The following is a 15000-nucleotide window of genomic DNA, read 5'->3' on the forward strand; positions in this document are numbered from 1 at the left end:
CTGCAAACAGGAGGAGGCCGAGCTCCCCTGCACGATACACCTCGAAACCCTCTCAGGTCCCGGCGGCGCGCAGCGCCGTCCTAGGTACTTGGTCGGTTTCGAGAGAGGCGCAATCGCCCGGAGTTAGGCGAGTAGACGGTTTTAGTGCGAACACCCTTGCTCCCAACTGAGCTTGCCGCTGCCGACAGAGGCCCGGGAGCGTGCTGTCGTGGCATTGCCGGCGGGAGACAACACGCGCCACCTATGGTGACCGGCAGCTCCAACGCCAGCGCCACACAAGGGCAAAGCCCCACTTGGGTGCAGAAGCGAACTCTCCCAGCACAGCGCACGCGCCAACACGTCCGCACAACTGCGATACAAACCACCTGCGAGAACCGCTGGGGCGACCGAGCAGCAGACGGCGTCGCGGCGCCGAGTGCCAGGCGGCGGCGCATCCTCAACGCACACAGTCCTCAATCAGACCAGCACACTGCAGATGTCCACCGCGCTTCGCACCGGGCTCGGCTGAACCAACTTTGGCCGCCAGGCGCCGCGTGCAGGGTGCGCCGCAGCGTAGCTGCGCCGCCTGCCGAGCCCGTCGGCTGGCGCTCCTGCCACTCGGCGCCCCCCACCAGCCGCCTGTTGCGCGTGCGCCCACGCAGCGCGCGGCCAACACGCCGGGCGGCCCCCCTTCACCGGCCGGGAACAGTCCCACCAAGCCACCGCCGCGTATCGCTTCATACCCACATGGGCCTAGTCACGTGTGTGGATGTGGCGGGTACCGCTGAAACAACCGGTTAATAGCTGTACCGATCGTCGCCATCACAGATTCACCTCCAGCGTGAACAACCGCTCAACAACGGATTTCCAGTTCATTTGCGTATCTTGGGCAGTAAACGTAGATGTCCACCTACATTTGCGAATTCAACAATTCTTGCATGCCAGGATGTCATGTGTCACGACACGCTACATCAGACCACATACACACTGCGACATGTGCAGAAGAGAACACGTGGAAGGTGGCCCGCGCACGTATGCGATGTCCCTTCCGCGATCCACTGTCAACCGGCATCTGCGGCATGTCCCAGATATGGAACGCGGTCCACCAGGGTAGCACTTTGTGTGAGGCAATACGACAAAGTCGGAATACACGCGTCACTACATCACACGGCTCACGCTGACCTGACCTGACTCACCGCACCACCACCCCCAGCGACCCAGGGTGACATACAATGCGTTCGTACGTTCCTCCCACACGCCTCTACGGCGTACCACAGTGCAACCTAGCTGTTATTGGGAGACGAGACAAGTAGCATCGAGCACAACATATGGAAATTGAGATTCGACACCGTTGGGCACAGCCAGCGTACGGTCACACGTATCACACTACTTCACTCTGTACGTAACTACCGATGATCGGTACAGCGTGTGGGTTACGCGTACGACATCAGCGGACAATGGACACAGACCATACCACGACGTACACTGAGGGCGTCGACATCTGAACGCAACTGAACAGCTGCGAGGCTCATTTAACACTCAAACGCCAGACCGACCAGCTTGAGAGGACGGAGACACAAAGAGAGGGGCAGAGGGGGGGGGGGGGGCGATATAGTCCTATTGCAGTACAATTGACAGTGGATAGCGGGAATTTGTGGAAAGTAAGCAACACTCGCAAGACATCTACATGAGGATAACAACGACACCAGAGATTCCGAGCAGTGAACTATGTTAGGCAAAGGGACAACGTGGGTTAGGTTAAGGGACAACGTGGGTTAGGTTAAGGGACAACGTGGGTTAGGTTAAGGGACAACGTGGGTTAGGTTAAGGGACAACGTGGGTTAGGTTAAGGGACAACGTGGGTTAGGTTAAGGGACAACGTGGGTTAGGTTAAGGGACAACGTGGGTTAGGTTAAGGGACAACGTGGGTTAGGTTAAGGGACAACGTGGGTTAGGTTAAGGGACAACGTGGGTTAGGTTAAGGGACAACGTGGGTTAGGTTAAGGGACAACGTGGGTTAGGTTAAGGGACAACGTGGGTTAGGTTAAGGGACAACGTGGGTTAGGTTAAGGGACAACGTGGGTTAGGTTAAGGGACAACGTGGGTTAGGTTAAGGGACAACGTGGGTTAGGTTAAGGGACAACGTGGGTTAGGTTAAGGGACAACGTGGGTTAGGTTAAGGGACAACGTGGGTTACGTTAAGGGACAACGTGGGTTACGTTAAGGGACAACGTGGGTTACGTTAAGGGACAACGTGGGTTACGTTAAGGGACAACGTGGGTTAGGTTAAGGGACAACGTGGGTTAGGTTAAGGGACAACGTGGGTTAGGTTAAGGGACAACGTGGGTTAGGTTAAGGGACAACGTGGGTTAGGTTAAGGGACAACGTGGGTTAGGTTAAGGGACAACGTGGGTTAGGTTAAGGGACAACGTGGGTTAGGTTAAGGGACAACGTGGGTTAGGTTAAGGGACAACGTGGGTTAGGTTAAGGGACAACGTGGGTTAGGTTAAGGGACAACGTGGGTTAGGTTAAGGGACAACGTGGGTTAGGTTAAGGGACAACGTGGGTTAGGTTAAGGGACAACGTGGGTTAGGTTAAGGGACAACGTGGGTTAGGTTAAGGGACAACGTGGGTTAGGTTAAGGGACAACGTGGGTTAGGTTAAGGGACAACGTGGGTTACGTTAAGGGACAACGTGGGTTACGTTAAGGGACAACGTGGGTTACGTTAAGGGACAACGTGGGTTACGTTAAGGGACAACGTGGGTTACGTTAAGGGACAACGTGGGTTAGGTTAAGGGACAACGTGGGTTAGGTTAAGGGACAACGTGGGTTAGGTTAAGGGACAACGTGGGTTAGGTTAAGGGACAACGTGGGTTAGGTTAAGGGACAACGTGGGTTAGGTTAAGGGACAACGTGGGTTAGGTTAAGGGACAAATTGAGTTAGGTTAAGGGACAAATTGAGTTAGGTTAAGGGACAAATTGAGTTAGGTTAAGGGACAAATTGAGTTAGGTTAAGGGACAAATTGAGTTAGGTTAAGGGACAAATTGAGTTAGGTTAAGGGACAAATTGAGTTAGGTTAAGGGACAAATTGAGTTAGGTTAAGGGACAAATTGAGTTAGGTTAAGGGACAAATTGAGTTAGGTTAAGGGACAAATTGAGTTAGGTTAAGGGACAAATTGAGTTAGGTTAAGGGACAAATTGAGTTAGGTTAAGGGACAAATTGAGTTAGGTTAAGGGACAAATTGAGTTAGGTTAAGGGATAATCTGGTACAACCACAGTTAGGTTAAGCGATAATCTGGTACAGCCACAGTTAGGTTAAGCGATAATCTGGTACAGCCACAGTTAGGTTAAGCGATAATCTGGTACAGCCACAGTTAGGTTAAGCGATAATCTGGTACAGCCACAGTTAGGTTAAGCGATAATCTGGTACAGCCACAGTTAGGTTAAGCGATAATCTGGTACAGCCACAGTTAGGTTAAGCGATAATCTGGTACAGCCACAGTTAGGTTAAGCGATAATCTGGTACAGCCACAGTTAGGTTAAGCGATAATCTGGTACAGCCACAGTTAGGTTAAGCGATAATCTGGTACAGCCACAGTTAGGTTAAGCGATAATCTGGTACAGCCACAGTTAGGTTAAGCGATAATCTGGTACAGCCACAGTTAGGTTAAGCGATAATCTGGTACAGCCACAGTTAGGTTAAGCGATAATCTGGTACAGCCACAGTTAGGTTAAGCGATAATCTGGTACAGCCACAGTTAGGTTAAGCGATAATCTGGTACAGCCACAGTTAGGTTAAGCGATAATCTGGTACAGCCACAGTTAGGTTAAGCGATAAAGTTGGTTAAATTCGGTATTGTGTGGGAAGGGGGCAGAGAGAGAGTGGGGGGGGGGGTGGATAGTTGTGGCAGTACGCGGATGCCTGAGTCACCGTCAGATATGTCACGTCGGTTCGATGCTTGTAGCAAGAGGCTGGCGGGTCTGTGTCTCTCACTTCTGCAATTTTTCATGTGGTATAACACGAGGGCGGGGGGGTGATATTTGGTGCCCCTCTGTGTAGGATGTGTGTTGGTGGTGTTGGTTTATCTGAGCAATGGTAGTTGTCGGAGGAGTGGGGTATTGTGCTTTTATAGGTGGACCTACTGCTCTGGTTATCATAGTGTCGACGGTGCAATGTGGCAGAGAGGATGCACTCGACATTGTCGCATTCCAGATGTTTACGTATTGTGTGTCTCCGTTGCAGGCCGAGAGTGGTGCATGTTCGAGTGTGTGGCTGACGTGCGATTCACGTTGTGTGCCCAGTCTTACAGCACGTATAGGGACATTCGCATAAATCATCTATATGTGGCCTTGCATCATTTACTAAGCAGTGCCGTGAGACGACCGAACTATTAGGAAAGTACTGATGTACCGCATAATGTTTACCTTCCACCACACGGCGAGTATCGACTCTGCCCAGCGTTGCCACCGCAGGCAGCGGTCACCGTCACCATTGTGCGGCGGAACGGAACATCTATATCCTCAGAGGGGCACTCTTTGCCGCCGGGCGTCAGGTCTCGCGGCCTGCCGGCCAGCGCCCATGACGAACTTACTGCATGTATAGGGACAGCGGGAATTTGGCATACTTGATATAACTCTTCATGAGACGCAAGATATAGGGGTGGATTGCAACTTACGACTGCGAGAAAAGTCCGCCGTTCATCCGCCGGAGTTGCGATTTCGGCGGGGCACGTACGGTCGCGGGTGGAGCACTTGGTGCGGCGTACGCACCCGGGTTGCGGCTCCTGCGCTGGAGGGGGGTGCAGGTTTTGTGTGGGTGGGCTCGGCAAATGAGCACTGTGGGCCCCATACTTGGCCTAGTCCGCGTGGCCTCCCCCAGGTGGCGGTACCGTCGTTGCACCACGTCATGTCGCGGGGCACCTACAACACACGCGAGACAGATCGTACTGTCGGCATTGCACGTGCTTCCGTCCTATCTTCATAGATGGCGATGCCGTCTTTTGACACTCTGCCTCGCGCAGTTCACGCACATTCCCATAGGTGGCCGTACCCTCACCCTCCCCTAACGACTTATCACCACCCACACTAACCGCCCCGGGGACTTGCCAACGACACACCCTATCCCAAGTCTATTTTCTTACGAAGCATCATGTGTTATTATATTTTATTTCACATCCATAGTGTGCGGGGTATTGTAGTTCACCGTACTGCGGTGGACGCTATGCTACCAGGGGGCGCGGGCCACGACGAAGGCGGACCACACTCCGGCCGACGCCGACGCCGGCCGCAAAGTGATACGCTGTAGAGCGGCAGTAGACTGCGCGCCCGGCCGCCGCCGCCGTGGCACCCATCGCAGCACCCACGCCCGGCGGCAGGTGGGGCCCCCCGCAAAACCGATACGCCTCAGTCCGCCGCACACAATGCAGCGCCCTTGGGGGTGGCTGCCCGGCCCCAACCGATACGCCCAGATGTACTAAACGAAAAAAAAAAGGAAAGACAAAAACACAGCACGGGAAACGGGCACACGTGCCCCTGGCGCCCAGCCGCGGGGGTCTCGTCTCGCGACAAGACGAATCCCCCAAGCTAGGGCTGAGTCTCAACAGATCGCAGCGTGGCAACTGCTCTACCGAGTACAACACCCCGCCCCGGTACCTAAGTCGTCTACAGACGATTCCGAGTCCCGACATCGAAATATAGACACCCATGGTCGACCGGTAGGGCAGGGCGGCGCCGGGAACAGATCCCAGACAGCACCGCCCGAGTGCCCCGTCCGGCAAACAAGTTGGGCCCGTACGGCGCGGCGCCACGTGGGTCGACCGCGCCTAGTAAAGTCACGTATTTTCGAGCCTTTCGACCCTCGGGGACTCCTTAGCGATATCGTTGCCACAATGGCTAGACGGGATTCGGCCTTAGAGGCGTTCAGGCTTAATCCCACGGATGGTAGCTTCGCACCACCGGCCGCCTCGGCCGAGTGCGTGAACCAAATGTCCGAACCTGCGGTTCCTCTCGTACTGAGCAGGATTACTATCGCAACGACACAGTCATCAGTAGGGTAAAACTACCTGTCTCACGACGGTCTAAACCCAGCTCACGTTCCTATTAGTGGGTGAACAATCCAACGCTTGGCGAATTCTGCTTCGCAATGATAGGAAGAGCCGACATCGAAGGATCAAAAAAGCGACGTCGCTATGAACGCTTGGCCGCCACAAGCCAGTTATCCCTGTGGAAACTTTTCTGACACCTCTTGCTGGAAACTCTCCAAGCCAAAAGGATCGATAGGCCGTGCTTTCGCAGTCCCTATGCGTACTGAACATCGGGATCAAGCCAGCTTTTGCCCTTTTGCTCTACGCGAGGTTTCTGTCCTCGCTGAGCTGGCCTTAGGACACCTGCGTTATTCTTTGACAGATGTACCCGCCCCAGTCAAACTCCCCGCCTGGCAGTGTCCTCGAATCGGATCACGCGAGGGAGTAAACTGCGCCGCACACGCGGACGCGCCGACGCACACGGGACGCACGGCACGCGCAGGCTTGCACCCACACGCACCGCACGCTGTGGCGCACGGACACGGAGCCGCGGCGCGAACGCAACCCTAACACGCTTGGCTCGAGAACACCGTGACGCCGGGTTGTTATACCACGACGCACGCCCGCTCCGCCTAAGCCGTAAGTAAAGAAACAATGAAAGTAGTGGTATTTCACCGGCGATGTTGCCATCTCCACTTATGCTACACCTCTCTGTCACCTCACAGTGCCAGACTAGAGTCAAGCTCACAGGGTCTTCTTTCCCCGCTAATTTTTCCAAGGCCCGTTCCCTTGGCAGTGGTTTCGCTAGATAGTAGATAGGGACAGCGGGAATCTCGTTAATCCATTCATGCGCGTCACTAATTAGATGACGAGGCATTTGGCTACCTTAAGAGAGTCATAGTTATCCCGCCGTTTACCCCGCGCTTGCTTGAATTTCTTCACGTTGACATTCAGAGCACTGGGCAGAAATCACATTGCGTCAACACCCGCTAGGGCCATCGCAATGCTTTGTTTTAATTAGACAGTCGGATTCCCCCAGTCGTGCCAGTTCTGAGTTGATCGTTGAATGGCGGCCGAAGAGAATCGCGCACGCCGCCGCCCCCCGGAGGAGCACGCTAAGGCGGACGCGGCCTCGCAGCAAGGAAGATCCGTGGAGGCCCAAGGCACGGGACCGAGCTCGGATCCTGCACGCAGGTTGAAGCACCGGGGCGCGAACGCCGCGCAGGCGCGCGCATCCTGCACCGCCGGCCAGCACGAGGCCAACCAACGGCGAGAGCAGACCACGCCCGCGCTAAACGCCCGCACTTACCGGCACCCCTACGGCACTCACCTCGCCCAGGCCCGGCACGTTAGCGCTGACCCACTTCCCGACCAAGCCCGACACGCCCCCGATCCTCAGAGCCAATCCTTATCCCGAAGTTACGGATCCAATTTGCCGACTTCCCTTACCTACATTATTCTATCGACTAGAGGCTCTTCACCTTGGAGACCTGCTGCGGATATGGGTACGAACCGGCGCGACACCTCCACGTGGCCCTCTCCCGGATTTTCAAGGTCCGAGGGGAAGATCGGGACGACCGCCGCAACTGCGGTGCTCTTCGCGTTCCAAACCTATCTCCCTGCTAGAGGATTCCAGGGAACTCGAACGCTCATGCAGAAAAGAAAACTCTTCCCCGATCTCCCGACGGCGTCTCCGGGTCCTTTTGGGTTACCCCCGACGAGCATCTAAAAGAGGGCGCGACTTATATCGGTTCCGCTGCCGGGTTCCGGAATAGGAACCGGATTCCCTTTCGCCCAACGGGGGCCAGCACAAAGTGCATCATGCTATGACGGCCCCCATCAACATCGGATTTCTCCTAGGGCTTAGGATCGACTGACTCGTGTGCAACGGCTGTTCACACGAAACCCTTCTCCGCGTCAGCCCTCCAGGGCCTCGCTGGAGTATTTGCTACTACCACCAAGATCTGCACCGACGCGGGCTCCAGGCAGGCTCACGCCCAGACCCTTCTGCGCCCACCGCCGCGACCCTCCTACTCGTCAGGGCTTCGCGGCCGGCCGCGAGACGCGCCATGACTGCCAGACTGACGGCCGAGTATAGGCACGACGCTTCAGCGCCATCCATTTTCAGGCTAGTTGCTTCGGCAGGTGAGTTGTTACACACTCCTTAGCGGATTCCGACTTCCAGGCCACCGTCCTGCTGTCTTAAGCAACCAACGCCTTTCATGGTTTCCATGAGCGTCGATTCGGGCGCCTTAACTCGGCGTTTGGTTCATCCCACAGCGCCAGTTCTGCTTACCAAAAGTGGCCCACTTGGCACTCGATCCGAGTCGTTTGCTCGCGGCTTCAGCATATCAAGCAAGCCGGAGATCTCACCCATTTAAAGTTTGAGATAGGTTGAGGTCGTTTCGGCCCCAAGGCCTCTAATCATTCGCTTTACCGGATGAGACTCGTACGAGCACCAGCTATCCTGAGGGAAACTTCGGAGGGAACCAGCTACTAGATGGTTCGATTAGTCTTTCGCCCCTATACCCAGCTCCGACGATCGATTTGCACGTCAGAATCGCTACGGACCTCCATCAGGGTTTCCCCTGACTTCGTCCTGGCCAGGCATAGTTCACCATCTTTCGGGTCCCAACGTGTACGCTCTAGGTGCGCCTCACCTCGCAATGAGGACGAGACGCCCCGGGAGTGCGGAGGCCGCCGCCCCGTGAAGGGCGGGGAAGCCCCATCCTCCCTCGGCCCGCGCAAGGCGAGACCTTCACTTTCATTACGCCTTTAGGTTTCGTACAGCCCAATGACTCGCGCACATGTTAGACTCCTTGGTCCGTGTTTCAAGACGGGTTCGTGAAATTGTCCAAAGCTGAAGCGCCGCTGACGGAGCGATTATTCCGCCCGAGAGCATCCCGAGCCAACAGCGGCGCGGTCCGGGGCCGGGCCAGGTAGGTCCGTCATCCGGGAAGAACCGCGCGCGCTTGCCGGGAGCCCGAGCGCCCAAAGGGGCGAATCGACTCCTCCAGATATACCGCCGAGCAGCCAGCCAGGACACCGGGGCTCTGCCAACAGACGCGAACCGAGGCCCGGCGAAGGACAGGCTGCGCACCCGGGCCGTAGGCCGGCACCCAGCGGGTCGCGACGTCCTACTAGGGGAGAAGTGCGGCCCACCGCACACCGGAACGGCCCCACCCCCGCGGCGAGTGGAAAGGCAACCGGACACGACCCCGCCGCGGATTGCTCCGCGCGGGCGGGCCGGCCCCATCTGCCGAGGGCGGGGGCCAGTGGCCGGATGGGCGTGAATCTCACCCGTTCGACCTTTCGGACTTCTCACGTTTACCCCAGAACGTTTCACGTACTTTTGAACTCTCTCTTCAAAGTTCTTTTCAACTTTCCCTCACGTACTTGTTCGCTATCGGTCTCGTGGTCATATTTAGTCTCAGATGGAGTTTACCACCCACTTGGAGCTGCACTCTCAAGCAACCCGACTCGAAGGAGAGGTCCCGCCGACGCTCGCACCGGCCGCTACGGGCCTGGCACCCTCTACGGGCCGTGGCCTCATTCAAGTTGGACTTGGGCTCGGCGCGAGGCGTCGGGGTAGTGGACCCTCCCAAACACCACATGCCACGACAGGCGGCAGCCTGCGGGGTTCGGTGCTGGACTCTTCCCTGTTCGCTCGCCGCTACTGGGGGAATCCTTGTTAGTTTCTTTTCCTCCGCTTAGTAATATGCTAAATTCAGCGGGTAGTCTCGCCTGCTCTGAGGTCGTTGTACGAGAGTGTCGCACGCCACACCGCCAGCCGGCTGTGCACGCTACCGAGAAAGTACCGGTATGCGAACCGCCAGGCGACGGGCGCGCATCGCACGTTTAAGGAGACCGCGGCGGCCACACAGGCGACCACGACACTCCCACGTCTCCGAAGCGGGACAACGCCGCGCGCTTCAGTATACGTAGCCGACCCTCAGCCAGACGTGGCCCGGGAACGGAATCCATGGACCGCAATGTGCGTTCGAAACGTCGATGTTCATGTGTCCTGCAGTTCACATGTCGACGCGCAATTTGCTGCGTTCTTCATCGACCCACGAGCCGAGTGATCCACCGTCCTGGGTGATCTTTTCCTTTTCAGTCTCCCACTGTCTCTTTCAAGACAGCAGCATTTGCGGGACTGAGGCGTCTGACGGCCCCTGTTCCACTATTTTTTTGTGTCCAACGGCCTCACAGCCGATGGGCGTCGTACGGCTCCACACCGGGGCGGACAGGCACTCGGGCGAACGTCATTCAAAACGCGCGCCAGGCGCCAGGTACCGCAGGCCAGCCGCTCCAGAGCTTCAGCGCTCGTACCACACAACAACAACAACACTTCCGCTAGTTTTGAGAGGCACGCGTGGTTCCGCACGCGGCGCACGGCCACTGCCGTACAGGTAGCGTGTTGCGCGACACGACACGACACGCACATCGAAAGACATGCAGTCTAGTCGGTAATGATCCTTCCGCAGGTTCACCTACGGAAACCTTGTTACGACTTTTTACTTCCTCTAAATGATCAAGTTTGGTCATCTTTCCGGTAGCATCGGCAACGACAGAGTCGATGCCGCGTACCAGTCCGAAGACCTCACTAAATCATTCAATCGGTAGTAGCGGGCGGTGTGTACAAAGGGCAGGGACGTAATCAACGCGAGCTTATGACTCGCGCTTACTGGGAATTCCTCGTTTCATGGGGAACAATTGCAAGCCCCAATCCCTAGCACGAAGGAGGTTCAGCGGGTTACCCGACCTTTCGGCCTAGGAAGACACGCTGATTCCTTCAGTGTAGCGCGCGTGCGGCCCAGAACATCTAAGGGCATCACAGACCTGTTATTGCTCAATCTCGTGCGGCTAGAAGCCGCCTGTCCCTCTAAGAAGAAAAGTAATCGCTGACAGCACGAAGGATGTCACGCGACTAGTTAGCAGGCTAGAGTCTCGTTCGTTATCGGAATTAACCAGACAAATCGCTCCACCAACTAAGAACGGCCATGCACCACCACCCACCGAATCAAGAAAGAGCTATCAATCTGTCAATCCTTCCGGTGTCCGGGCCTGGTGAGGTTTCCCGTGTTGAGTCAAATTAAGCCGCAGGCTCCACTCCTGGTGGTGCCCTTCCGTCAATTCCTTTAAGTTTCAGCTTTGCAACCATACTTCCCCCGGAACCCAAAAGCTTTGGTTTCCCGGAGGCTGCCCGCCGAGTCATCGGAGGAACTGCGGCGGATCGCTGGCTGGCATCGTTTATGGTTAGAACTAGGGCGGTATCTGATCGCCTTCGAACCTCTAACTTTCGTTCTTGATTAATGAAAACATACTTGGCAAATGCTTTCGCTTCTGTTCGTCTTGCGACGATCCAAGAATTTCACCTCTAACGTCGCAATACGAATGCCCCCGCCTGTCCCTATTAATCATTACCTCGGGTTCCGAAAACCAACAAAATAGAACCGAGGTCCTATTCCATTATTCCATGCACACAGTATTCAGGCGGGCTTGCCTGCTTTAAGCACTCTAATTTGTTCAAAGTAAACGTGCCGGCCCACCGAGACACTCAACAAAGAGCACCCTGGTAGGATTTAAACGGGGTCCGCCTCGGGACGCGAAAGCACCCCTTCGGCTCGCCCCACCGGCAGGACGTCCCACGATACATGCCAGTTAAACACCGACGGGCGGTGAACCAACAGCGTGGGACACAAATCCAACTACGAGCTTTTTAACCGCAACAACTTTAATATACGCTATTGGAGCTGTAATTACCGCGGCTGCTGGCACCAGACTTGCCCTCCAATAGATACTCGTTAAAGGATTTAAAGTGTACTCATTCCGATTACGGGGCCTCGGATGAGTCCCGTATCGTTATTTTTCGTCACTACCTCCCCGTGCCGGGAGTGGGTAATTTGCGCGCCTGCTGCCTTCCTTGGATGTGGTAGCCGTTTCTCAGGCTCCCTCTCCGGAATCGAACCCTGATTCCCCGTTACCCGTTACAACCATGGTAGGCGCAGAACCTACCATCGACAGTTGATAAGGCAGACATTTGAAAGATGCGTCGCCGGTACGAGGACCGTGCGATCAGCCCAAAGTTATTCAGAGTCACCAAGGCAAACGGACCAGACAAGCCAATCCGATTGGTTTTGATCTAATAAAAGCGTCCCTTCCATCTCTGGTCGGGACTCTGTTTGCATGTATTAGCTCTAGAATTACCACAGTTATCCAAGTAACGTGGGTACGATCTAAGGAACCATAACTGATTTAATGAGCCATTCGCGGTTTCACCTTAATGCGGCTTGTACTGAGACATGCATGGCTTAATCTTTGAGACAAGCATATGACTACTGGCAGGATCAACCAGGGAGCTGCGTCAACTAGAGCTGAGCAGCCGGCCGCCCGGGAGTGTGTCCCGGGGGCCCGCGCGAACACGCAAGCGTCCGCTCAATTATTCTGCAAACAGGAGGAGGCCGAGCTCCCCTGCACGATACACCTCGAAACCCTCTCAGGTCCCGGCGGCGCGCAGCGCCGTCCTAGGTACTTGGTCGGTTTCGAGAGAGGCGCAATCGCCCGGAGTTAGGCGAGTAGACGGTTTTAGTGCGAACACCCTTGCTCCCAACTGAGCTTGCCGCTGCCGACAGAGGCCCGGGAGCGTGCTGTCGTGGCATTGCCGGCGGGAGACAACACGCGCCACCTATGGTGACCGGCAGCTCCAACGCCAGCGCCACACAAGGGCAAAGCCCCACTTGGGTGCAGAAGCGAACTCTCCCAGCACAGCGCACGCGCCGACACGTCCGCACAACTGCGATACAAACCACCTGCGAGAACCGCTGGGGCGACCGAGCAGCAGACGGCGTCGCGGCGCCGAGTGCCAGGCGGCGGCGCATCCTCAACGCACACAGTCCTCAATCAGACCAGCACACTGCAGATGTCCACCGCGCTTCGCACCGGGCTCGGCTGAACCAACTTTGGCCGCCAGGCGCCGCGTGCAGGGTGCGCCGCAGCGTAGCTGCGCCGCCTGCCGAGCCCGTCGGCTGGCGCTCCTGCCACTCGGCGCCCCCCACCAGCCGCCTGTTGCGCGTGCGCCCACGCAGCGCGCGGCCAACACGCCGGGCGGCCCCCCTTCACCGGCCGGGAACAGTCCCACCAAGCCACCGCCGCGTATCGCTTCATACCCACATGGGCCTAGTCACGTGTGTGGATGTGGCGGGTACCGCTGAAACAACCGGTTAATAGCTGTACCGATCGTCGCCATCACAGATTCACCTCCAGCGTGAACAACCGCTCAACAACGGATTTCCAGTTCATTTGCGTATCTTGGGCAGTAAACGTAGATGTCCACCTACATTTGCGAATTCAACAATTCTTGCATGCCAGGATGTCATGTGTCACGACACGCTACATCAGACCACATACACACTGCGACATGTGCAGAAGAGAACACGTGGAAGGTGGCCCGCGCACGTATGCGATGTCCCTTCCGCGATCCACTGTCAACCAGCATCTGCGGCATGTCCCAGATATGGAACGCGGTCCACCAGGGTAGCACTTTGTGTGAGGCAATACGACAAAGTCGGAATACACGCGTCACTACATCACACGGCTCACGCTGACCTGACCTGACTCACCGCACCACCACCCCCAGCGACCCAGGGTGACATACAATGCGTTCGTACGTTCCTCCCACACGCCTCTACGGCGTACCACAGTGCAACCTAGCTGTTATTGGGAGACGAGACAAGTAGCATCGAGCACAACATATGGAAATTGAGATTCGACACCGTTGGGCACAGCCAGCGTACGGTCACACGTATCACACTACTTCACTCTGTACGTAACTACCGATGATCGGTACAGCGTGTGGGTTACGCGTACGACATCAGCGGACAATGGACACAGACCATACCACGACGTACACTGAGGGCGTCGACATCTGAACGCAACTGAACAGCTGCGAGGCTCATTTAACACTCAAACGCCAGACCGACCAGCTTGAGAGGACGGAGACACAAAGAGAGGGGCAGAGGGGGGGGGGGGGCGATATAGTCCTATTGCAGTACAATTGACAGTGGATAGCGGGAATATGTGGAAAGTAAGCAACACTCGCAAGACATCTACATGAGGATAACAACGACACCAGAGATTCCGAGCAGTGAACTATGTTAGGCAAAGGGACAACGTGGGTTAGGTTAAGGGACAACGTGGGTTAGGTTAAGGGACAACGTGGGTTAGGTTAAGGGACAACGTGGGTTAGGTTAAGGGACAACGTGGGTTAGGTTAAGGGACAACGTGGGTTAGGTTAAGGGACAACGTGGGTTAGGTTAAGGGACAACGTGGGTTAGGTTAAGGGACAACGTGGGTTAGGTTAAGGGACAACGTGGGTTAGGTTAAGGGACAACGTGGGTTAGGTTAAGGGACAACGTGGGTTAGGTTAAGGGACAACGTGGGTTAGGTTAAGGGACAACGTGGGTTAGGTTAAGGGACAACGTGGGTTAGGTTAAGGGACAACGTGGGTTAGGTTAAGGGACAACGTGGGTTAGGTTAAGGGACAACGTGGGTTAGGTTAAGGGACAACGTGGGTTACGTTAAGGGACAACGTGGGTTACGTTAAGGGACAACGTGGGTTACGTTAAGGGACAACGTGGGTTAGGTTAAGGGACAACGTGGGTTAGGTTAAGGGACAACGTGGGTTAGGTTAAGGGACAACGTGGGTTAGGTTAAGGGACAACGTGGGTTAGGTTAAGGGACAACGTGGGTTAGGTTAAGGGACAAATTGAGTTAGGTTAAGGGACAAATTGAGTTAGGTTAAGGGACAAATTGAGTTAGGTTAAGGGACAAATTGAGTTAGGTTAAGGGACAAATTGAGTTAGGTTAAGGGACAAATTGAGTTAGGTTAAGGGACAAATTGAGTTAGGTTAAGGGACAAATTGAGTTAGGTTAAGGGACAAATTGAGTTAGGTTAAGGGACAAATTGAGTTAGGTTAAGGGACAAATTGAGTTA

The 15000-nt window shown here is 55.6% G+C and overlaps 3 non-coding genes across 3 annotated transcripts; all 3 read right to left on the minus strand.

Moving 5' to 3' along the window:
* Positions 1–5551: 5551 nt before the first annotated feature.
* On the minus strand, positions 5552–9763 carry LOC126330131 (large subunit ribosomal RNA). Its single transcript, XR_007562740.1, has one exon. It is a non-coding gene; the product is annotated as a large subunit ribosomal RNA (ribosomal RNA).
* Positions 9764–9951: 188 nt separating this feature from the next.
* LOC126330133 (5.8S ribosomal RNA) lies at positions 9952–10106 on the minus strand. The gene has a single exon (XR_007562742.1). It is a non-coding gene; the product is annotated as a 5.8S ribosomal RNA (ribosomal RNA).
* Positions 10107–10475: 369 nt separating this feature from the next.
* On the minus strand, positions 10476–12366 carry LOC126330118 (small subunit ribosomal RNA). Its single transcript, XR_007562729.1, has one exon. It is a non-coding gene; the product is annotated as a small subunit ribosomal RNA (ribosomal RNA).
* Positions 12367–15000: the final 2634 nt, after the last annotated feature.

This window comes from Schistocerca gregaria, unplaced genomic scaffold (genome assembly GCF_023897955.1).
Source record: "Schistocerca gregaria isolate iqSchGreg1 unplaced genomic scaffold, iqSchGreg1.2 ptg001254l, whole genome shotgun sequence".
NCBI classification, from domain to species: Eukaryota; Metazoa; Arthropoda; class Insecta; order Orthoptera; family Acrididae; genus Schistocerca; species Schistocerca gregaria.